Source organism: Schistocerca serialis, chromosome 5 (assembly GCF_023864345.2).
Source record: "Schistocerca serialis cubense isolate TAMUIC-IGC-003099 chromosome 5, iqSchSeri2.2, whole genome shotgun sequence".
Classification (NCBI taxonomy): Eukaryota; Metazoa; Arthropoda; class Insecta; order Orthoptera; family Acrididae; genus Schistocerca; species Schistocerca serialis.
Window position 1 is genome coordinate 774,714,098 of NC_064642.1, and position 26,668 is coordinate 774,740,765.

Genomic DNA, 26,668 nt, shown 5'->3' on the forward strand with positions numbered 1-26,668 from the left:
GGTGAATCGCGAATTTGCTGCACGAATGCGTGAGGATTCTCTACCGCCCAGATTCGCACATTGTGTCTGTTCACTTCACCATTAAGAAAAAATGTTGCTTCATCACTAAAAACAAGTTTCGCACTGAACGCATCCTCTTCCATGAGCTGTTGCAACCGCGCCGAAAATTCAAACCTTTTGACTATGTCATCGGGTGTCAGGGCTTGTAGCAATTGTAAACGGTAAGGCTTCTGCTTTAGCCTTTTCCGTAAGATTTTCCAAACCGTCGGCTGTGGTACGTTTAGCTCCCAGCTTGCTTTATTCGTCGACTTCCGCGGACTACGCGTGAAACTTGCCCTCACGCGTTCAACCGTTTCTTCGCTCACTGCAGGCCGACCCGTTGATTTCCCCTTACAGAGGCATCCAGAAGCTTTAAACTGCGCATACCATCGCCGAATGGAGTTAGCAGTTGGTGCATCTTTGTTGAACTTCGTCTTGAAGTGTCTTTGCACTGTTATGACCGACTGATGTGAGTTCATTTAGCACGACATACGCTTTCTCGGCTCCTGTCGCCATTTTGTCTCACTGCGCTCTCGAGCGCTCTGGCGGCTGAAACCTGATGTGCGGCTTCAGCCGAACAAAACTTTTTGAGTCTTTCTACGTATCTGTAGTGTGTCGTGACCATATGTCAATGAATGGAGCTACAGTGAATTTATGAAGTCGCATCAATCATTTGTAATAGCCCTTTATAATACCATAATACATAAGTGAATGAAAATAAGCAAAGTAGAATAATTTTCGTGCCAAAGGATGACTTTCCTTAGATCCTGTAAGAACAGTAAAAATGGCAGCATTATGTCTTTGTAGACGATCCCGAATTTGTGCTTTCCACGACATTTTGCTATCTTTCTGAACACCTATAAATTTGAACTGTTCAGATTCACTAATCATATGCCCATTCTGTGAAATTAAAACGTCGGGTTTTTTGAATTGTTAGGAAATGTAAAAACTGAGTCTTGCTGTGATTTAGCTTTAGTTTACTTTCTACGAGCCATGAACATATGTCATGAACTGCACTATTTGAAACAGCAAACAGAAGTACTTCAGAATTACCAGTAATACTAGAGGGCATATCATCTATATAAATAAGGAACAGGAGTGGCCACAACACTGATCCCTGGGGCACCTCGCATTTGACCATATCCCATTCAGACCCTGCACAACAGCCACTCTAAACATTGTGGATAATGAAATTTTGCTGTCTGTTGTTAAAGTAAGAGGTAAACCAATTGTGAGCTACTCCCCGAATTCCGTAATATTCCAACTTCTGGAGCAATATTTTGTGATCAACACAAAAAAACGCATTAATTAAATCAAAAAATATGCCTAGCGTGCGAAACATTTTGTTCAATACATCCAGCACCTCACAGGGAAATGAGAATATAGCATTTTCAGTTGATAAACGACTTCTAAAGCCGAACTGTACATTTGAGAGCTAATTATGTTCTTTAAAATGATCAATTATCCTTACATACACAGACTTTTCAATAAATTTAGCAAACATTGATGGCACAGAAATTGGTTTAAAATTGTTTACATAATTCCTTTCTCCCATTTTAGAAAGCGGCTTTACTACTATGTACTTTAATCGTTCAGGAAACTGACCATTCTTAACGAAAAAATTACAAATATGGTTAAGTACAGGGCTAACATGTGCAGCTCTGTACTTTAATATTCTGCTAGGCACTCCATCATATCCATGAGATTCCTTAGTCTTCAGTTATTTGATTATTGACTCAATTTCCCCAATGTCAGTATCACAGAGGAGTATTTCAGACATCAATTTCGGAAAGGCAATTTCCTAGAGAGATTTACGATACCCTACACAAACTAAGTTTTTATTTAATTCACCAGCAAAGTTCAGAATGTGACTGTTAAATACTGTACATATATCTGCCTTACCAGTAACAGAAATATTTTTATTACGAACTGTCTTTATATCGTCGACCTTGTCATGCTGACCAGACATTTACTTCACAACTGACCATACTGCTTCAATTTTATCCTGTGAATTAGCTATTCTATTTGAGTACCACATACTATTTCCCTTCCTTATAATATTTTTTAAGCACCTTACAATACTGTTTGTAGTGGGCTACTGTGGCCTGAGTGTGACTACTTCTAACATTTTGATATAATTCCCGCTTTGTTCTACAGGATATCCTTCTTCCACTGGTCAGCCACCCAAGCTGCCTTTTACTGCTAGTACCCGTTTAGAAAGTTCTAATGGATAGCAACTCTCAGAGAGCATCAGAACTGTGTTAAGGAAAACATTACATTTGTCATCTATGTTATCGGCACTATAAACATCCTGCCGCTCTTGTTCCTCGACGAGGTTCAAAAATATCTCTATTGCCGTTGGGTTAGCTTTCCCTCATTGTTTGCCGTAATATGTGACATTTGTTTGAGTACAAAAGCCTTTTAGTGTTAAAATTTGTGCAACATGGTCTGAAACGCCATTCTCACTATTACTAACAGAATGCCCGTCTAGTAATCAATAATGGATAAAAATATTGTCTATGGCTGTTCCCCTGCACCTTAGTTGGAAAAACAGTCTGCAGCAGATTATATGAGTTCAGGAAGTCTACTAAAGTCTTCTTTCTTGCACAATCATATACAAATTTATTCACTTCCTATACAGCGAACCAAGAATTTTCTATAGTTTGAGCAGAAATGATCTGAAATTAGAGTTAGGTGACCTGTAATCAACAACAATTGGAAGTTTAGTTTCACTAAATTAAGTCACATACGTCTTCTACACCGAACAAAATTTCATCTTCTATCATGTCAGCCAACAACTTCTCCCTGTGGTATTGGCAGTCAACGTAGTATTTTAACCTACCCGATCTCTCCTCTGTTTTTAGCGGTGGAATTGCTAACGTACCATTAATGTTGACGTCCTTGCTGTTAGGTTCCTCTAAGGTTTTTCTGACTTTTCTATATGTTGAATCCGATCTTCAGACGACCATTATATTTTCGATTGCTTTTTCGATTTTCTCACATTCTTCTTTCAGTCAGTAGCCATTGGCATCCGTGGACTTCCTATTTATTTCACCACGCTGTTACTTACATTGCTTTAGTACTGTCTTACCCCGAAAAATCGTTTGCTTCATTCTTTCTTCTTCAATATAAGTATATCTTCTGCAACCAATGTTTGACTGCAGCGACCATCCTTGCAGCTATATTTTTTTCTCCGACATCTGTGTTTGCCATTTTTAGCAATGTACGTTCCTCTTCAGCTGAACTACCTATAGTGGAATTCCTGATCGCAGTCTACAGCCTCAAGGAAATTCAGATGCCCTCATCGTTCCTCAGTACTTCCATATTACGCTTCTGCCCACGCTGACCCTTCGGGACGATGATTTTAAATTTCATACTAGGCTAAGTCATTACTAAACTGTTTGTATCTACCGCGTTGTTTCGGGTAAAAGGAGACCAGTCCCCGACAAAAGACGCGTTCAGACGTCGCCAGGCACACACAAAATGAAACAAAACTTGATAGCATTCGTGGTATTTCTTTTGTAAGCTAAAGTATAACAGAACACAGACTACCTACACACGAACACACACGCAGTAGATACACATACACGCCTATGCTCAATGTAGGAGCACACGAGTGTTTGCGTCTGAGGACTCCAGAGCGCCTGTGTGTGTATGTGTGTGTGTGTGTGTGTGTGTGTGTGTGTGTGTGTGTGTGTGTGTGTGAGTATGTGTGTGTGTTTTCTGGGCGTATTAGTACGTTAGCTCGAAAAGGTATTACTCTTAACAAGTTTCCTGTCTTTTGTGTCTACACTATGTGATAAAAAGTATGCGGACACCTGGCTGGAAATTACTTACAAGTCCGTCGCCTCCTCAATCGGTAATGATGAAATTAAAATTGGTGTTGGCCAACCCTTAACCTTGATGACAGCTTCCACTCTCGCAGGCATACGTTCAATCAGTTGTTGGAAGGTTTACTGGGAATGCCAGCCCATTCTTCACGGAGTGCTGCGCTTAGGAGAGATATCGAAGTCGATTGGTGAAGCTGGCACGATGTTGGCGTTCCAAAAGATCGCAAAGGCGTTCTATAGGATTCAGTTCAGGACTCTGTGCAGGCCAATCTATTACAGGGATGTTATTGTGTAAGCACTCCGCCACAGGCTGTGTGTTATGAACAGGTGCTCTATCATGATGCAAGATACAATCGTCATCGCTGAATTGCTCTTTAACAGTGGGAAGCCAGAAGGTGCTTAAAACATTAACGTCGGCCTGTGCTGTGATAGTGTCACACAAAACAACAAGGGGTGCAAGCCCCCTCCGTGAAAAAGACGAACAGCCCATAACGCCACCGCCTCCCAATTATACTGTTGGCACTACACGCGCTGGCAGGTGAAGATTACAGGGTTCGCCATACCCACTACCTGCCCTCGGATCACCACATTGTGTAATGTGATTCGTCACTCCACAGAGCGTTTTTCCAGTGTTCAATCGTCCAATGTTTACGCTCCTTACACCAAGCGCGGCGTCGTTTGGCATTTGCCGCCTTGATGTACGACTTACTACCAGCCGCTCGACCACGAAATCCAATTTTCTCACCTCCCGCCTAAGTGTCATAGTACTTTTAGTGGATCTTGATGCAGTTTGCTATTCCTGTTTGATGGTCTGTATAAATGTCTGCCTATTGCACATTACGACCCTCTTCAACTGTCGGTGGTCTCTGTCAGTCAAAAGCCGAGACTGGGCTGTACGTGTGCCTTACTGTTTCCACTTCACTATCACATCGGAAACAGTGGACCTAGGGATTTTTATGAGTGTGAAAATCTTGCGCATAGACGTATGACACAAGTGTCACTCAGTTCCCTGGCCACGTTCGAAGCCCGGAGTTCCGCAGAGCGCCCCATTCTGCTCTCTCACGATTTCTAATGACTAGTGAGGAAGCTAATGTGGAGTGCCTGGCAGTAGGTGGCAGCACAGTGCTCCTAATATAAAAAACATATGTTTTTGGAGATGACCGGATACTGTTGATCAATCGATGGCGTAACGCTTCTAGTTTCGGTGAGTGCTCTCTTTTGAGCAAAAAGTGTTCGCATTCCACAGAACTTCCATACAAAATTATATCCGCAAAAGTCCATTTTCTGGTTTCTGATTCTCCGTCTGACTATGATATGGCCCAACCGGAATTTTCCCTTGTATCTGATCCATTTCCTAGTAATGCTCCTCCGCTTGTGATTCTTAAACTGAGTGTTTGCTGTTACTAGCTGGAGTTTTTTGCAGAACCAAATTATTATGTCTCCTTTCTCATTCCTACTAAGGAACCCATACTTCTCCCATATATAAGTCTTGTATTCCTTCCACTATTACCTTATTCCAATCCCCTACAACTATTACTCAATAATGTCCTTTTGGATACTAAAACACCCATCCATTATCCTCATATACGTTCTCTACCTCTTCATCTTCTGTTTGTGACATCGCTATGTATACCTGAACAATTGTTGTTGGCTTTGGCTCACTGCCAACTGAATAAACGTACCACAGAAAAAGTCGCAGTAACTATCTTTTTGCTCTTCCTTTTTATTCATAATGAATCCTGTTCCCGTTACACAGCTGTTTGTATTACGCTATAGGGGTGTAATCAGTAATCGTTAACTTCATTTCATTTCATTTCATTTTATTGAACTCCATATATCTGGTATGAGCCTTTGCATTTCCTTTTTCATATTTTTTAGTTTTTATACCATGTTCCAACTTCTAACATTCCCCATGCCTGACAGATAAGCTTTTACCCCTCCTTTGTTATTCCATTTTTCTCACCGTTACCTTCCTGTTGGCCTCTACTATCGGATTAGCAGTCGTTAAATATGTCACAATGAAATTAACTTGTAAACAAATCCCCGGGATGCTATCGCGACTTTTAAATTTAAAGAATGTAATGGATTTCATAAACAGTTATCTGGTGTGATGGGGTTACAGATTAACAAACACGATGCGTTCGTAAGAATCTGTAGACGGTGGTCAGAAACAATCTGAAAAGCCTTTAAAGGTGTTGCAGCGTAGGTTGTGCTGGGCAGTAATTCGTAAGGACAAAAAGTCAACGCGTTGCGCTCCCCGATTTCATTGGTATTGAAGTTAGTCAATGAGGACGTTGCGTGTGCAGATTGAAGCGGAACGCCAGAGACGGTGTAGCCAAAGTTATTATTCGTATGGTTTCCTAAAACCTAACATACGACCGTAGTAAGGATCGGACACGATACGAAGGCTGAGCAGTCTCGAGCCCTGTCACCTACACTGTGAGGACGACAGACACTAATTGTATCCGGCGGATCGTTGAATTTGCGCACGCAGCGACCTGATTGGCTAACTTCAATGCTAATTAACTCGGAAATTGCTCAACGTATCGAATTTTTTTCGTAACAATTATTTCTCAGCACAGCCTTCCCTGAAAAATCCACGCGAACTCTTCAGACTTTTCAGACTTTTCCGGACCACCCAGACGGAGATTTGCGCTTGTACATGTTGTTGTAGGCTCGTTAATATTACAAATACTAGTAACGGTAATAATAGAAATAATAATAATAATTATTATTACAATAATAAAACAAACAATCTACCAAATACAACAGACATGGAACACTTCTGGAGCAACATTTGGTCAAACTCGGTACAACGTAACAAACATACATGGTGGATACAAGCAGAAACGGACAAACAAGATGATACCACAAATGCCTAAAGCGATAATTTTGGAACATGTAGTCACTCGAGCAATTACTTCTATGCACAATTGGAAAGCCCCTGGAAAAGATAAAATTGCAAATTTCTGGCTAAAGAAGTTCACCTCAACACCTTCAAATCTAATTAAATTATTTAACAGTTTCATTGCAGACCCATACATAGTCCCTGATACGCTTACACAAGGAATAACTTGTCTGAAACCTACAGATCAAGCTGACACAGCAAACCCAGCAAAATATCGCCCATAACATGCATACCAACAATGTACAAAATATTAATTTCAGTCATTACACAGAAATTAATGACACATACAACACAGAACAAAATTATAAATGAAGAACAAAAAGGCTCCTACAAAGGAGCACGAGGATGTAAAGAGCAACTGATAATAGATGCAGAGGTGACACATCAAGCTAAAACTAAACAAAGGTCGCTACACTACGCATACATTGATTGCTAAATAGCTTTTGATAGTGTACCCCACTCATGGTTGCTACAAATATTGGAAATATACAAATTAGATCCAGAACTGATACAGTTCCTAAACATAGCAATGAAAATTTGGAAAACCACACTTGATATCCAAACAAATTCAAATAATATCACATCACAGCCAATATTAATCGTGGAATATACCAAGGAGACTCATTAAGTCCTTTCCGGTTCTGCCTTGCTCTGAACCCACTATCCAACATGCTAAATAATACAAATTATGGATATAATATTACTGGAACATACCAACACAAAATCACACATTTGCTATACAGGGATGATCTAACACTACTAGCTGCAACAAATCAACAACTCAACGAATTACTAAAGATAACAGAAGGCTTCAGCAATGATATAAATATGGCTTTTGGAACAGACGAATGTAAGAAAAATAGCATAGTCAAGGGAAAACACACTAAACAAGAAGATTACATTTTGGATAACCACAGCGACTGCATAGAAGCGATGGTAAAAACTGATGCCCGTAAATATCTAGGATACAGACAAAAAATAGCAATAGATTATACAAATATTAAAGAAGAACTAAAAGAAAATTATAGACAAAGACTAAAAAAAATACTGAAAACAGAATTGACAGCAAGAAATAAGACAAAAGCTATAAATACTTATGCCATACCAATATTGACCTACTCATTTGGAGTAGTGAAATGGAGTAACACAGACGTAGAATCACTCAATACACTTACATGATCACAATGCCACAAATGTAGTATACATCATATACATTCAGCAACAGAAAGATTCACATTAAACAGAAAGGAAGGAGGAAGGGGATTTATCGACACAAAAAACCTACATTATGGACAGGTAGACAATTTAAGAAAATTCTTTCTAGAACGAGCAGAAACTAGCAAAATACACAAAGCAATCACTCATATAAATACATCAGCTACGCCATTGCAATTTCATAACCACTTCTACAATCCTTTACATCACATAACAACAACAGATACGAAGAAAGTAAATTGGAAAAAGAAAACAATACATGAAAGCAACCGTATCGTCTAACACAGCCACTCATCGATCAAGAAGCATCCAACATATGGCTAAGAAAAGGCAATATATACAGCGAGACGGAAGGATTCATGATTGCAATACAGGATCAAACAATAATCACGAGATATTACGGCAAGCATATTATTAAAGATCCCAATACCACAACAGATAAATGCAGACTTTGCGAACAACAAACAAACAGTAGATCACATCACAAGCGGATGTACAATACTAGCAAGTACATAATACACCAGAAGACATGACAATGTAGCAGAAATAATACATCAACAACTTGCCATATAACATAAACTAATAAAACAACACGTTCCCACATACAAGTATGCACCGCAAATTGTACTGGAGAATGATGAATACAAATTATACTGGAACAGAACCATTACAACTGTTAAAACAACACCACATAACAAACCTGACATCACACTCACCAATACAAAGAAGAAATTAACACAACTAATCGAAATATCCATACCCAATACAACAAATATACAGAAGATAACAGAAAAAAATATTGAAAAATACATCCAACTGGCTGAGGAAGTCAAGGACATGTGGCATCAGGATAAAGTTGACATTATACCATTTATACTATCAACTACAGGAGTCATACCACACAATATCCACCAGTACATTAACGCAATAGAGCTACATCCAAACGTATGTATACAAGTACAGAAATCTGTAATTATTGATACATGTTCAATTATCCGAAAGTTCCTAAATGCAATGTAATATATACCGCACAGTTAAAAGGAAGTCACGCTTGATCAAGGTCGGCGTCACTTTCCATTTTCAACCATACATAACGTCTGAGAAAGGAAAGATATAATAATAATAATAATAATAATAATACTGGTATACTGGTCCTCTATTGGTCAGGCTCCCCAGGTGTAGTCGCTGGACCAGGGTTCCTTGCAACACATCCATCGTCTCAAAGTGAGGCTGATGAATCGTGGACGGGCACATATAGAACAATGACATAAATGACGTTCAGTTCCTCATGAACCAGAGCTATGTAATCGCATACTCTTGGGCTAACATAGATTGAGCAGAGGCATGAAAAGCAACAAACATGAGAATTGCCAAATAGAAGCAATAATTTCGCAACAGCACGTCGCCAGTCCTTAAGCAATTGCAATAGCAGATATAAACTGCTCTCAAACTATACGTTCACATGTGGTACAGCCCAAAGATATATGTAGAGAAACATGAAAATGAGCGCAGGAGCGATATTCCCGAATTCCATGGTGAGGATCAGATATGTGTTACTGCTCTAGTGTTCCATAAACGCCGCTTAGCTCTCTCACACACCTTCAAAAATAAGTTACAGTCATATCAATTAACTTAATTTGGTAAAGTCAGAATATTTTGCTCCATTTTGTCATACAAAACATGTACGTATCCCATTAACATACCTGACATCACCTGGTAGTTGGGAGCTCCAACGTCAGGCGCGTGGGGCCCCTTAGGGAAATGGCAGCAAGAGAGGGGAAGAAAACCAATGTGCACTCCGTGTGCATACCGGGGGGAGTCATTCCAGATGTGGAAAGGGTCCTTCCGGATGCCATGAAGGGTACAGGGTGAACCCATCTGCAGGTGGTCGCTCATGTCGGCACCAATGATGTGTGTCGCTATGGGTCGGAGGAAATCCTCTCTGGCTTCCGGCGGCTATCTGATTTGGTGAAGACTGCCAGTCTCGCTAGCGGGATGAAAGCAGAGCTCACCATCTGCAGCATCGTCGACAGGACTGACTGCGGACCTTTGGTACAGAGCCGAGTGGAGGGTCTGAATCAGAGGCTGAGACGGTTCTGCGACCGTGTGGGCTGCAGATTCCTCGACTTGCGCCATAGGGTGGTGGGGTTTCGGGTTCCGCTGGATAGGTCAGGAGTCCACTACACGCAACAAGCGGCTACACGGGTAGCAGGGGTTGCGTGGCGTGGGCTGGGCGGTTTTTTAGGTTAGATGGCCTTGGGCAAGTACAGAAAGGGTAACAGCCTCAACGGGTGCGGGGCAAAGTCAGGACATGCGGGGACCAAGCAGCAATCGGTATTGTAATTGTCAACTGTCGAAGCTGCGTTGGTAAAGTACCAGAACTTCAAGCGCTGATAGAAAGCACCGAAGCTGAATTCGTTATAGGTACAGAAAGCTGGCTTAAGCCAGAGATAAATTCTGCCGAAATTTTTACAAAGGTACAGACGATGTTTAGAAAGGATAGATTGCATGCAACCGGTGGTGGAGTGTTCGTCGCTGTTAGTAGTAGTTTATCCTGTAGTGAAGTAGAAGTGGATAGTTCCTGTGAACTATTATGGGTGGAGGTTACACTCAACAACCGAAATATTTTAATAATTGGCTCCTTTTACCGACCTCCCGACTCAGCAGCATTAGTGGCAGAACAACTGAGAGAAAATTTGGAATACATTTCACATAAATTTTCTCAGCATGTTATAGTCTTACGTGGAGATTTCAATTTACCAGACATAGACTGGGACACTCAGCTGTTTAGAACGGGTGGTAGGGACAGAGCATCGAGTGACATTATATTGAGTGCACTATCCGAAAATTACCTCGAGCAATTAAACAGAAGACCGACTCGTGGAGATAACATCTTGGACCTACTGATAACAAACAGACCCGAACTTTTCGACTCTGTATGTACAGAACAGGGAATCAGTGATCATAAGACCGTTGAAGCATCCCTGAAGATGGAAGTTAATAGAAATATTTAAAAAAAGGGAGGAAGGTTCATCTGTTTAGCAAGAGTAATAGAAGGCAGATTTCAGACTACCTAACAGATCAAAACGAAAATTTCTGTTCCGACACTGACAATGTTGAGTGTTTATGGAAAAAGTTCAAGGCAATCGTAAAATGCGTTTTAGACAGGTACGTGCCGAGTAAAACTGTGAGGGACGGGAAATACCCACCGTGGTACAACAACAAAGTTAGGAAACTACTGCGAAAGCAAAGAGAGCTCCACTCCAAGTTTAAACGCAGCCAAAACCTCTCAGACAAACAGAAGCTAAACGATGTCAAAGTTAGCGTAAGGAGGGCTATGCGTGAAGCGTTCAGTGAATTCGAAAGTAGAATTCTATGTACCGACTTGACAGAAAATCCTAGGAAGTTCTGGTCGTACGTTAAATCAGTAAGTGGCTCGAAACAGCATATCCAGACACTCCGGGATGATGATGGCATTGAAACAGAGGATGACACGCGTAAAGCTGAAATACTAAACACCTTTTTCCAAAGCTGTTTCACAGAGGAAGACCGCACTGCAGTTCCTTCTCTAAATCCTCGCACAAGCGAAAAAATGGCTGACATCGAAATAAGTGTCCAAGGAATAGAAAAGCAACTGGAATCACTCAATAGAGGAAAGTCCACTGGACCTGACGGGATACCAATTCGATTCTACACAGAGTACGCGAAAGAACTTGCCCCCCTTCTAACAGCCGTGTACCGCAAGTCTCTAGAGGAACGGAGGTTCCAAATGATTGGAAAAGAGCACAGATAGTCCCAGTCTATAAGAAGGGCCGTCGAGCAGATGCGCAAAACTATAGACCTATATCTCTGACGTCGATCTGTTGTAGAATTTTAGAACATGTTTTTTGCTCGAGTATCATGTCGTTTTTGGAAACCCAGAATCTACTATGTAGGAATCAACATGGATTCCGGAAACAGCGATCGTGTGAGACCCAACTCGCTTTATTTGTTCATGAGACCCTTAAAATATTAGATACAGGCTGCCAGGTAGATGCTATTTTTCTTGACTTCCGGAAGGCGTTCGATACAGTTCCGCACTCCGCCGGCCGAAGTGGCCGTGCGGTTAAAGGCGCTGCAGTCTGGAACCGCAAGACCGCTACGGTCGCAGGTTCGAATCCTGCCTCGGGCATGGATGTTTGTGATGTCCTTAGGTTAGTTAGGTTTAACTAGTACTAAGTTCTAGGGGACTAATTACCTCAGCAGTTGAGTCCCATAGTGCTCAGAGCCATTTGAACCATTTGAACAGTTCCGCACTGTCGCCTGGTAAACAAAGTAAGAGCCTACGGAATATCAGACCAGCTGTGTGGCTGGATTGAAGAGTTTTTAGCAAACAGAACACAACATGTTGTTATCAATGGAGAGACGTCTACAGACGTTAAAGTAACCTCTGGCTTGCCACAGGGGAGTGTTATGGGACCATTGCTTTTCACAATATATATAAATGACCTAGTAGATAGTGTCGGAAGTTCCATGCGGCTTCTCGCGGATGATGCTGTAGTATACAGAGAAGTTGCAGCATTAGGAAATTGTAGCAAAATGCAGGAAGATCTGCAGTGGATAGGCACTTAGTGCAGGGAGTGGCTACTGACCCTTAACATAGACAAATGTAATGTATTGCGAATACATAGAAAGAAGGATCCTTTATTGTATGATTATATGATAGCGGAACAATCACTGGTAGCAGTTACTTCTGTAAAATATCTGGGAGTATGCGTGCGGAACGATTTGAAGTGGAATGATCATATAAAATTAATTGTTGGTAAGGCGGGTACCAGGTTGAGATTCATTGGGAGAGTGCTTAGAAAATGTAGTCCATCAACAAAGGAGGTGGCTTACAAAACACTCGTTCGACCTATACTTGAGTATTGCTCATCAGTGTGGGATCCGTAACAGATCGGTTTGACGGAGGAGATAGAGAAGATCCAAAGAAGAGCGGCGCGTTTCGTCACAGGGTTATTTGGTAACCGTGATAGCGTTACGGAGATGTTTAATAAACTCAAGTGGCAGACTCTGCAAGAAAGGCGCTCTGCATCGCGGTGTAGCTTGCTCTCCAGGTTTCGAGAGGGTGCGTTTCTGGATGAGGTATCGAATATATTGCTTCCCCCTACTTATACCTCCCGAGGAGATCACGAATGTAAAATTAGAGAGATTAGAGCGCGCACGGAGGCTTTCAGACAGTCGTTCTTCCCGCGAACCATACGCGACTGGAACAGGAAAGGGAGGTAATGACAGTGGCACGTAAAGTGCTCTCCGCCACACATCGTTGGGTGGCTTGCGGAGTATAAATGTAGATGTAGATGAAACAGCAGTGAGAGCTTAATAGAAAGTCCGTTTTCCGTACGAGAATTAGAAGTTTTATTCTACTTGCTAACGGAGGGAAATGCCTCACCAAGAATTTCTTACATATCTGAAATCTAGTAACACTTTAAACAGTGTGTCCAGACCTGATCTCAATCCTATTCACGTCTCCACCACTTCGGGCGCTCCACGCGACTGAAATAAACAGGCTGATGTTACGATCCGCTGTTTAACAGCCAGACAAAATATCTGTTCAACACGGCAGAAATCGGAACTTTGAATGTATGACTAGCGACAAAGGATGAGCGTAAATAATTCGCCACGTGTACTTTCGTTGGCTGTTAGTGTATCCGCGTGGTTTAAGGACATTAGGGCGAGTGTGGATGTATTTGTGGTGGACAGTGGACGATAACTGTTTCAGTGTAACCGGTAAATAGAAAGAATGTAAACGCAAAATAAACGCCACGAGAGACCTTTATCTCTGCATTGCGCAGTAGTTTTCCCTTTTGATGGCAGCTTTTTCGTGCGTGCGCAACCACACAGACACAGAATCATAGGTGTGTGCACGCTCTCTTCTCACACTCTGGAATAATAGAAGGCTTTCTGGACCCGCACATAAAAACAGCAAAATATAGACAGCGAACTGTAAATATAATTTTGTCTGAGGAGAAGCAAAATGGTATTGTGGGAGCTGCCAATAGCAATAAGAATTGTTCCCAACAGTTTCGAATTGTGTATCGACAATATCAAAATATTTGTGGAACAGACAAAAATGTTGTATACGTAAGCAACAGATCTATTGTTTCTCTCTCCCCCTCGCTCTCTCTCTCGAATTCCTTTCCTAGGCCAGTGTGTATCAGATAACAAAACTGGTAACAGTAACGCACAGTAATTTGTAAAGTAAAATGTGAGGTACAGATTCTATCCCTCTTACTTTCGCGACCAAAGCGATCAGACTACAAATGGTTGGTTAGTCTACAGCATTGCAGAGGCACCTGCACAGTTGGATACCACTGGTAGCAATTTTAGTTTTGAATAATAACATGCAGGTCACTAGTAATCTGCGCAATTTGGAAAAGCGGTAGAACTTGGCAAAAATGTTGAAATTAATTAGATCAGGTGGACATAAGACGTGTCCTTGCACTTGTTTCACAGTGTTAAGCCTCACTGCACGGCTCCCCCAACACCATTTCACACTCTGGGAGTGCAGGGAGATGTAAGACGGCGAAGCTGTGAATGCACCGCATTTAAAAGACAGTGCAGTCGCAATGCATATGGCACGATTTTATGTTTCACATTTCTCAACAACACAGATGAAAAACAGTATTATTTAATTATTTTTGGCTTACTGAAGACATAACTTTTATGGGGTGGAAACTCTCGGCATACAGACAGATGCTGACAGTTTCACAGATTTCCTCAATCAGGTTGGCCTGTATTAGTGATTTATTTAGTTTCATCATCTTTTTTATTTCATTTATTTAGTTTCATACTATTAGGTAGCTCGCAATACTGTGGCACCTTTGCAACCTTATTATGGAAACCTGGAAACTGTAGCTGAGAAAAGCAATGTAGATTTCCTGGAGAGTTAAAACGTAGAAAGATTTGTCGTTAAGACGGGTATTACCATTTACGTCAATCACTGACATTTGCAAGTGAATAGGAGCTTTCTGCGGTCTTGAAAACAGATGTAAGTTTGGCAGCGTCTTCAAAACGTTTAGGACACTATCATTGTAATTCGCTTGAGGTCGCAACGAATAATGCAAACCTCTCAATTCCATTAACAACAGTAATCTTAGGGAACTGGACTGTGTTTCTGAGACTGTGTCCCTTCCATAACGCGATTGTCTTCTTAAATTCATCGGTATCATATCAGAAAGTAGTTGTTTCTCACCTCGTAATGTATTATTGTGGTAGGAAGGAAAGTCCACGTGAAATGCAAGATCTGCAATCCATTCCAGATGTTCTAATCTTTGTTCCGGCAGTCCTTCATAAATTCAGCAATGGTGAGTTTTGAATCAAATAATCGTTCTACGCATGCCCCTTGACTTAAGCAACCTACAATGGGTAATATGTAAGGTCTCCATACTCTTCATTTAAATCCATCGAAAACTATTTCACCTGACAGTGGAATAATGCATGCGACACCAGATATTTTGCTTTTCATATGACCAATTCCTTCACATGCTGCAAACCTACAAATTCAAGACAAAGTGCTTCATGATGCACACAACAATAAAGCCCGTTTGTCGATCATTGTAGCTTTTTACTCTTTCGTTGTCAACTTAATCTTCGAATTCTTTCTTCTAGGTATCGTAATATGGTTTCATAGCAAAGTTACAGTTACCGCCGCTTATGTAACTGAGTAATATACACTGCCGGAAAAAAAACTGAAAGACCAACAAAAAACTAATGTATAGTAATAAAACATCCGGAACACATTTGTGTAGGTAATATTTTAAGTGATTAACATTGTAGGGTCAGAGGTTAGTGCACATGCCATAGTTTATTAACAACCGCCGGAATGTTGAATGTAAACGTGCATGCACTGTGTTGCACAGGAGCCGGATGTCAGTTTGTGGGATGGAGTTCCATGCCCGTTGCACTTGTTTGGTCAAGAGAGAGGCCGTTTGTGCTGGTTGTGGATGACGTTGGGGTTGTCATCCGATGATGTCCCATATGTGCTCTACTGGAGACAGATCTGGCGATCGACCAGGCCAAGGCAACGCGTCGACACTCTCTAGAGTATGTTGGGTTTCAACAGCAGTATGTGGGCGAGCGTTTCCTGGTCCAAATTTCCCCTGAAAATCTGTTCAGGAATGGCAGCATAACAGGTCGAATCACAAGACTGAATTACACATTCGCGGTGATTGTGCGTGGGGTAACCACGGTAGTACTCCTGCTGTCATACGAAATCGCACGCCAGACCATACCAGGTGTAGGTCCAGTGTGTCTAGCACACAGACGGGTTGGTTGCAGCCATCCAACTGCCCTCCTACTAACCACCACATAGCCATCACTGGCACCGTGGCAGATCCAGCGTTCATGAAAAACATAACAGACATTCACAGTGCCCTCCTATGAATTCGCGCTTGGTCTCACCGAAGTCGCCAATGCTGTGGTTTGGAGCCAATTCAATCCACAGCCACAGGACGAATACGATGGGCTTCCATCTCGGTGGTGCCACGTAGCCATCCAGAGCCAGATCTTCCTGTGAACGTACATTTCCGTGAGAACTGCTTCCAGTAATTATGTGCAGTGCCTGCATTCCTGCCAGGTATTTCTACAGTGTCACAGAAGGAGCATCCAGATTCTCGTACCCCACTACGTAACCTCGATCAAATTCAATGACGCGTCGGTAATGGCGTCTTTCTTGCATTAAAGGCATTCATGAGTGGCATCAACTCACCACATCCTATCTCAGATATAACTAACGCTCACGACTCTTACATCGCGTGTGTGAAGCAAACTAGATTTGTATCTTCTTACTGGGGGTACTAGCGCTACTGTTTTGCGACTGGCGCGAAATGTAGACAAACAGCATCTTTGAGATGCAGATGCACACCTACCAACTTTCGTTTATAGCACACAATTATTTCAGGATGTTGCTATTTTTCCCCCGTCTGTATATATTAAGAATTGTTCTGTAATTTCCAATCATTTCTAATAATCCTTGAGACGACAGATTGCTAGCCTGCCCCTGTTTGTGCAAACACGCACTGGACATGTGAACATCCTTATAGCTCCAACAAATAACGAAAGGTAAACAGTGCTCACGAACTGAGGAAAGCTGTACCGACCGAAAAATACTGCACCGCAGTGCAAAACGCGGCCGGCCGAAGTGGCCGTGCGGTTCTAGGCGTTGCAGTCTGGAACCGCGAGGCAGCTACGATCGCAGGTTCGAATCCTGCCTCGGGCATGGATGTGTGTGATGTCCTTAGGTTAGTTAGGTATAACTAGTTCTAAGTTCTAGGGGACTAATGACCTCAGAAGTTGAGTCCCATAGTGCTCAGAGCCGTTTTTGCAAAACGTGGCATTGCACCTAGTACTTCGGGGAAGAAGCGAGAAAGTCCGAAATAGGCCGCACCATAGACCACGCGCGGGCCGCAGACCTGGCCTGTGCGAATTCTGGCACGTCTTGGCAGCCCCTGATTTAGAAAAAAATGGTTCAAATGGTTCTGAGCACTATGGGACTTACCATCTATGGTCATCAGTCCCCTAGAACTTAGAACTACTTACAGCTAACTAACCTAAGGACATCACACAACACCCAGTCATCACGAGGCAGAGAAAATCCCTGACCCCGCCGGGAATCGAACCCGGGACCTGATTTAGACAGCCGTAAAATTTGCAATTTCAGCCATTCAGCTAGTCACCGTACAGAGTGTTCATGGAGTATGTTATTGACTGAGGACGGCATAGGTTTCAAAACTGATTGAACCATCTGCCACATTCTGTAAAGAAAAGAAGTTATAAGACGAGACTAGGTGCCTGCTTTTCCTTCTCCACTCTAGAATGGTACGTGGGAAGAAACACTTCCTGTAAGCGTCTCTTATTTCGCCGTGATGAAGGGGTATACACTTTGAAGTACCGTATACCTTTGTGCATCTTGTACATCGCGTTTGCAAGACTTTTACCTCCGTGCTGCACAACGCCTTTCAATTAACGCCTGTCACCGGAGCTGGATGACCGTCTCCACCTAACGTTCTCACTCTTAACTACACGTGATGTTTCTCTCTGGCCATTCTCTATCTTGTATAGGTCCCCAACATTGTAAGGATTTCAGACAGATGAACAGTACCGAAAAATCGGCAGAACGGTTGTTTTATTTGTTACCTTCTCGTGGAAAAAATAGTTTTGCTTAGAGGGTTCCCGTAGGATATCTGTATGGCTTCTGCCTTTCCGATAAATGATTTTACATTGCCGTTTCTCTATATTTTCTCTTAGCAATTACACGTCTGCGATTAGTTCCATTCGTCGTCGTCTATAGTGTAGTCTAACCAAATCGGCCACTAGCGTACACACTACGCGCTGCATTCTTTAAGCGTGATGATGAAGCTCTGGACCCTGTAAGAAATGTCGATCCTCTGCTAACCTTCGATCTTTCGGACACAATGTGTTAGCTGCAGAAAAACAGTCTCGGCTGTACAAGATTTTTATTTAATCTTCACATGTGACGCGTTTCGCCTGTTCTAGGCCTGATAAGATTAAATAACCTATCTTGTGCAACCAAGACTGTTTTTTGTGTGTCTAAAAATTACTATGGTTGCTATACCAGTGCTACCACCGTAGTTATTAAGACTGTTGATATTTTTTACAATATTGGGAATTCAATGTATCGAAGTTTAAAAAATATCATTATCGGCCCCTGATGTATCTAAAATCTTATCTGTGTACCTATACATTGATGGAAAAAACATCGATTGTAACGTTCCCTGGCAGCACACATACTGTTAATAAACTGAAATGACGTTTAATTGTACCATGTACGCCGCTATGAAGCAATTCGTATGTACTGTAATTGTTTAACAAAAAATATTATTTAATTTTGTATAAAGGGCGTTGGTTATTATTGTAATATTTTGTGCAATAATATTCTCCATGTTTTTATGACTGCAATATTTCTATGCTCATAATGTAATTACGAAATATGTTAATATCTGCGATGAAAAAATATAAAATATAGCCATAGAGGAAAATAATGTTGTAAGATTACAAAGAGATATTAATAATCAGCAACAGTATAAATAGCACTACATAATGTGCATTTTTGTCGTGTTCCTCGAGACCTGAGAGAGGGAGGAACCTGTGACGTAGCATTATATGCATGAGTAGACTTCTTTTTGTCGGTATCTGTCATTAGGCGCCATTAGAGGAGGAATTATAGAGGTGTGTAATTTTAATTATTGCTGTGGTCTAAATACATTATAATTTATCAAAATTGTGTATTACTAATGTAAATTAGCTTGCCCATGTCATCTATAATATTTCTTTAAGGAATTTTCAGCACTTTTAGCGATTATCGTTGGTGTTGCTGTGCTGTGCCGCGACCGAACGATTTGCAGCGGCGGCACATTTAAATATTTGTTCCGCTATAAAATTAACCAGACCCGTAAATCGGGAGCAGGTAATATTAGCAGTGAATTACAAAATATTATTCTTTTACAGCGATCTTGAGGCTGACTGAATTTATTACTGGTTTTACATTCATAGGCGGATAATTAACGTTGAAGTTGTGACTCTTGAAGTTTTCCCGGCGTATCGAATAATCAACAAGAGAGCTCATTATATCAAAAAATTAATTACCTACCACAATACCAGGGGGAGGCTAAACCCAAGATAGATCACCAAAAGGTAAAGCTACAGTGTAGTTGTCCTGTGGGTAGTACATCTACATCTACATCTACATTTATACTCCGCAAGCCACCCAACGGTGTGTGGCGGAGGGCACTTTACGTGCCACTGTCATTACCTCCCTTTCCTGTTTTAGTCGCGGTTGGTTCGCGAGAAGAACGACTGTCTGAAAGCCTCCGTGCGTGCTTTAATCTCTCTAATTTTACATTCGTGATCTCCTCGGGAGGTATAAGCAGGGGGAAGCAATATATTCGATACCTCATCCAGAAACGCACCCTCTCGAAACCTGGCGAGCAAGCTACACCGCGATGCAGAGCGCCTCTCTTGCAGAGTCTGCCACTTGAGTTTGTTAAACATCTCCGTAACGCTATCACGGTTACCAAATAACCCAGTGACGAAACGCGCCGCTCTTCTTTGAATCTTCTCAATCTCCTCCGTCAACCCGATCTGGTACGGATCCCACACTGATGAGCAATACTCAAGTATAGGTCGAACCGGTGTTTTGTAAGCCACCTCCTTTGTTGATGGACTACATTTTCTAAGGACTCTCTCAATGAATCTCAACCTGGTACCCGCCTTACCAACAATTAATTTTATATGATCATTCCACTTCAAATCGCTACGCACGCATACTCCCAGATATTTTACAGAAGTAACTGCTGCCAGTGTTTGTTCCGCTATCATATAACCGTACAATAAAGGATCCTTCTTTCTATGTATTTGCAATACATTACATTTGTCTATGTTAAGGGTTAGTTGCCACTCCCGGCACCAAGTGCCTATCCGCCTCAGATCTTCCTGCATTTCGCTACAATTTTCTAATGCTGCAATTTCTCTGTATACTACAATATCATCCGCGAAAAGCCGCATGGAACTTCCGACACTATCTACTAGGTCATTTATACAGGGTGTTTCAAAAATGACCGGTATATTTGAAACGGCAATAAAAACTAAACGAGCAGCGATAGAAATACACCGTTTGATGCAATATGCTTGGGACAACAGTACATTATCAGGCGGACTAACTTTCGAAATTACAGTAGTTACAATTTTCAACAACAGATGGCGCTGCAAGTGATGTGAAAGATATAGAAGACAACGCAGTCTGTGGGTGCGCCATTCTGTACGTCGTCTTTCTGCTGTAAGCGTGTGCTGTTCACAACGTGCAAGTGTGCTGTAGACAACATGGTTTATTCCTTAGAACAGAGGACTTTTCTGGTGTTGGAGTTCCACCGCCTAGAACACAGTGTTGTTGCAACAAGACGAAGTTTTCAACGGAGTTTTAATGTAACCAAAGGACCGAAAAGCGATACAATAAAGGATCTGTTTGAAAAATTTCAACGGACTGGGAATGTGACGGATGAACGTGCTGGAAAGGTAGGGCGACCGCGTACGGTAACCCCAGAGGGCAACGCGCAGCTAGTGCAACAGGTGATCCAACAGCGGCCTCGGGTTTCCGTTCGCCGTGTTGCAGCTGCGGTCCAAATGACGCCAACGTCCACGTATCGTCTCATGCGCCAGCGTTTACACCTCTATCCATACAAAATTCAAATGCGGCACCCCTCAGCGCCGCTACCATTGCTGCACGAGAGACATTCGCTAACGATATAGTGCACAGGATTGATGACGGCGATATGCATGTGGGCAGCATTTGGTTTACTGACGAAGCTTATTTTTACCTGGACGGCTTCGTCAATAAACAGAACTGGTGCATATGGGGAACCGAAAAGCCCCATGTTGCAGTCCCATCGTCCCTGCATCCTCAAAAAGTACTGGTCTGGGCCGCCATTTCTTCCAAAGGAATCATTGGCCCATTTTTCAGATCCGCAACGATTACTGCATCACGCTATCTGGACATTCTTCGTGAATTTGTGACGCTACAAACTGCCTTAGACGACACTGCGAACACCTCGTGGTTTATGCAAGATGGTGCCTGGCCACATCGCACGGCCGACGTCTTTAATTTCCTGAATGAATATTTCGGTGATCGTGTGATTGCTTTGGGCTATCCGAAACATACAGGAGGCGGCGTGGATTGGCCTCCCTATTCGCCAGACATGACCCCTGTGACTTCTTTCTGTGGGGACACTTGAAAGACCAGGTGTACCGCCAGAATCCAGAAACAACTGAACAGCTGAAGCAGTACATCTCATCTGCATGTGAAGCCATTCCGCCAGACACGTTGTCAAAGGTTTCGGGTAATTTCATTCAGAGACTACGCCATATTATTGCTACGCATGGTGGATATGTGGAAAATATCGTACTATAGAGTTTCCCAGACAGCAGCGCCATCTGTTGTTGAAAATTGTAACTACTGTAATTTCGAAAGTTTGTCTGCCTGAAAATGTACTGTTGTCCCAAGCAAATTGCAACAAACGGTGTATTTCTATCGCTGCTCGTTTAGTTTTTATTGCCGTTTCAAATATACCGGTCATTTTTGAAACAACCTGTATATATTGTGAAAAAAATGGCAAAGTAGCCTCAGTGCGGTGTTCTCAGATCATTAGTGGTGTGCTTGTTGTTAGTGTTTTTTTCTTTTTCTTTTTTTTTTTTTAAATAACAGGATATTTGAGTAGTTAGTCATCGTAGTATATAATAAGTGTGTTTCAACAAATGACCATTTCATGTGTGATTATGTCAGTGAAACCTGAGAGTTATGATATTTAGTTCAGATTTTGTTTCTTTTGTTGACTATGGTTAGATTGCATAGTCAGAAAAATATAAACATGGATAATGAACAGCAGCTGGCAAGCAGTGATACCGAGTTAGAAAGTGGGGCACAAAGTAATATTAGTGGCGTAGTTCAGAAAGTACAATGTGAGAATCTGGGGGCAGATGGGCAAGAAATGTTGCCACTGCGAACCAGTGATTCAGTTGAAAGTAGAAATACTGTGCCACCCACACGCACTAGACACGGACCAGAGAGTGGTGAGGTGTCAGAAGTGCAATCATTAAGAGTTATGTTCGAGGGCATGCTCAATTTCCAAGCTACGTTTGTGCATGAACAAGCAGAGCGTGACCAGTGATTGGTAGCTGAATTTGCACGTTAGCAAGCAGAACACGATAAGGAACGTGATGCTATGCAAGCAGAACGCGATAGAGAACGTGATGCTATGCATGCAGAACGAGAAACGGAACGTGATGCTAAACAAACAGAGTGTGATCGATGCCAGCATGAGAGAGACTTGCACGCGGCCTCGCAGGAAGATCCGTGGGAGGCCAAGGCACGGGACCGAGCTCGGATCCTGCACGCAGGTTGAAGCACCGGGGCGCGAACGCCGCACAGGCGCGCGCATCCTGCACCGCCGGCCAGCACGAGGCCGACCAACGGCGAGAGCAGACCACGCCCGCGCTAAACGCCCGCACTTACTGGCACCCCTACGGCACTCACCTCGCCCAGGCCCGGCACGTTAGCGCTGACCCACTTCCCCACCAAGCCCGACACGCCCCGATCCTCAGAGCCAATCCTTATCCCAAAGTTACGGATCCAATTTGCCGACTTCCCTTACCTACATTATTCTATCGACTAGATGCTCTTCACCTTGGAGACCTGCTGCAGATATGGGTACGAACCGGCGCGACATCTCCACGAGGCCCTCTTCGGGATTTTCAAGGTCCGAGGGGAAGATTGGGACACCGCCGCAACTGCGGTGCCGTTCACGTTCCAAACCCTATCTCCCTGCTAGAGGATTCCAGGGAACTCGAACGCTCATGCAGAAAAGAAAACTCTTCTCCGATCTCCCGACGGCGTCTCCGGGTCCTTTTGGATTACCCCAACGAGCATCTTTAAAAGAGGGGCCTGACTTGTATCGGTTCCGCTGCCGGGTTCCGGAATAGGAACCGGATTCCCTTTCGCCCAACGGGGGCCAGCACAAAGTGCATCATGCTATGACGGCCCCCATCAACATCGGATTTCTCCTAGGGCTTAGGATCGACTGACTCATGTGCAACGGCTGTTCACACGAAACCCTTCTCCGTGTCAGCCCTCCAGGGCCTCGCCGGAGTATTTGCTACTACCACCAAGATCTGCACCGACGGCGGCTCCAGGCAGGCTCACGCCCAGACCCTTCTGCGCCCATCGCCGCGACCCTCCTACTCGTCAGGGCTTCGCGGCCGGCTGCAAGGACCGGCCATGACTGCCAGACTGACGGCCGAGTATAGGCACGACGCTTCAGCGCCATCCATTTTCAGGGCTAGTTTCTTCGGCAGGTGAGTTGTTACACACTCCTTAGCGGATTCCGACTTCCATGGCCACCATCCTGCTGTCTTAAGCAACCAACGCCTATCATGGTTTCCCATGAGCGTCGATTCGGGCGCCATAACTCGGCGTTTGGTTCATCCCACAGCGCCAGTTCTGCTTACCAAAAGTGGCCCACTTGGCACTCCGATCCGAGTCGTTTGCTCGCGGCTTCAGCATATCAAGCAAGCCGGAAATCTCACCCATTTAAAGTTTGAGAATAGGTTGAGGTCGTTTCGGCCCCAAGGCCTCTAATCATTCGCTTTACCGGATGAGACTCGTACGAGCACCAGCTATCCTGAGGGAAACTTCGGAGGGAACCAGCTACTAGATGGTTCGATTAGTCTTTCGCCCCTATACCCAGCTCCGACGATCGATTACACGTCAGAATCGCTACGGATCTCCATAAGGGTTTCCCCTGACTTCGTCCTGGCCAGGCATAGTTCACCATCTTACGGGTCCCAGCGTGTACGCTCTAGGTGCGCCTCACCTCGCAATGAGGACGAGACGCCCCGGGAGTGTGGAGGCCGCCGCCCCGTGAAGGGCGGGGAAGCCCCATCCTCCCTCGGCCCGCGCAAGGCGAGACCTTCACTTTCATTACGCCTTTAGGTTTCGTACAGCCCAATGACTCGCGCACATGTTAGACTCCTTGGTCCGTGTTTCAAGACGGGTCGTGAAATTGCCCAAAGCTGAAGCGCCGCTGACGGGAGCGATTATTCCGCCCGAGAGCATCCCGAGCCAACAGCGGCGCGGGTCCGGGGCCGGGCCAGGTAGGTCCGTCATCCGGGAAGAACCGCGCGCGCTTGCCGGGAGCCCGAGCGCCCAAAGGGGCGAATCGACTCCTCCAGATATACCGCCGGGCAGCCAGCCAGGACACCGGGGCTCTGCCCAACAGACGCGAACCGAGGCCCGCGGAAGGACAGGCTGCGCACCCGGGCCGCAGGCCGGCACCCAGCGGGTCGCAACGTCCTACTAGGGGAGAAGTGCGGCCCACCGCACACCGGAACGGCCCCACCTCGCGGCGAGTGGAAAGGCAACCGGACACGACTCCGCCGCGGATTGCTCCGCGCGGGCGCCCGGCCCCATTTGCCGAGGGCGGAGGCCAGTGGCCGGATGGGCGTGAATCTCACCCGTTCGACCTTTCGGACTTCTCACGTTTACCCCAGAACGGTTTCACGTACTATTGAACTCTCTCTTCAAAGTTCTTTTCAACTTTCACTCACGTTACTTGTTCGCTATCGGTCGCATGGTCATATTTAGTCTCGGATGGAGTTTACCACCCACTTGGAGCTGCACTCTCAAGCAACCAGACTCGAAGGAGAGGTCCCGCCGACGCTCGCACCGGCCGCTACGGGCCTGGCACCCTCTACGGGCCGTGGCCTCATTCAAGTTGGACTTTGGCTCGGCGTGAGGCGTCGGGGTAGTGGACCCTCCCAAACACCACATGCCACGACAGGCGGCAGCCTGCGGGGTTCGGTGGTGGATGACACTGCGAACCAGTGATTCAGTTGAAAGTAGAAATACTGTGCCACCCACACGCACTAGACACGGACCAGAGAATGGTGAGGTGTCAGAAGTGCAATCATTAAGAGCTAAGTTCGAGGGCATGCTCAATTTCCAAGCTACGTTTGTGCATGAACAAGCAGAGCGTGACCAGTGATTGGTAGCTGAATTTGCACGTTAGCAAGCAGAGCACGACAAGGAACGTGATGCTATGCAAGCAGAACGCGATAGAGAACGTGATGCTATGCATGCAGAAAGAGAAACGGAACGTGATGCTAAACAAGCAGAGCGTGATCGATGACAGCATGAGAGAGACTTGCAGTTAATGCAGTCTTTGGAAGCTATGCAAAGTAAGATTGTTAGTTTGAGACAAAACTATGAAACCATACCCAAAGTGGTGCAAGAACTGAGAGCAGAAAATGTCCGAACAGGCGAACAAATTTGAAAAGGAATTTACGAACTGGTTAGAGGCAAAAGACACCGACCTTAACCAAAAGATAGACGAGAGGGTGCACGCCGTGATTGGGGCCACAAACTTGGGCTCGAGTTCGAAAGTGCAGGACCTAAGAAGGGCTGTGCACACTGACATTCCGCTGTGGCAGCGGCATGTCAACCGTCGTCTTGCAGAGCTGGAAAGCAGCTTGTTGCACGGCGACGCACAGGCGTGTGAGATGCCAGCAATGTCCAACAATGATAGGCGTATAAATACATCAGTGAAAAATTGCGCCTGGAGATAGAACAGGCAACCAATGTTAGCGAAACAAACAAATGTCACTCCAAAATAATGATTGAAGAAAGCCTGATTAGAAACCGACAGTTTCAGATCTTTACAACGGAGAAGAAATCTGTTCATCCTGTAGTATTTATCAAGGGATTTAGAAACATTTTGGCTAGTGTTTGGAGTCGTACACAGAAAATACAGTACGTTATGTCTTACATACAAGGAGATGCTGCATTATGGGCAACTGAAACAGCTGACCGTTGCGACACATATGAGCAATTTGAAAAGGCATTCTTGGCCAAATATTGGTCAAGATTTATTCAGGAGAGATTACAGAAAGAGGTATGTAATCCAGAGCCGTTACTGGGACGAGGAGATTTCATCCCGGGATTTGATCACATTTTTGAAATCACACTTGCCGATACACGTGAAGGAAAAACTTATACACGTACCAGAGAACGTCTGTTCTGGACTCAACTGACCTGATTCAGGAGGATGTTAAGGCAGCGTCTGAACAGGAT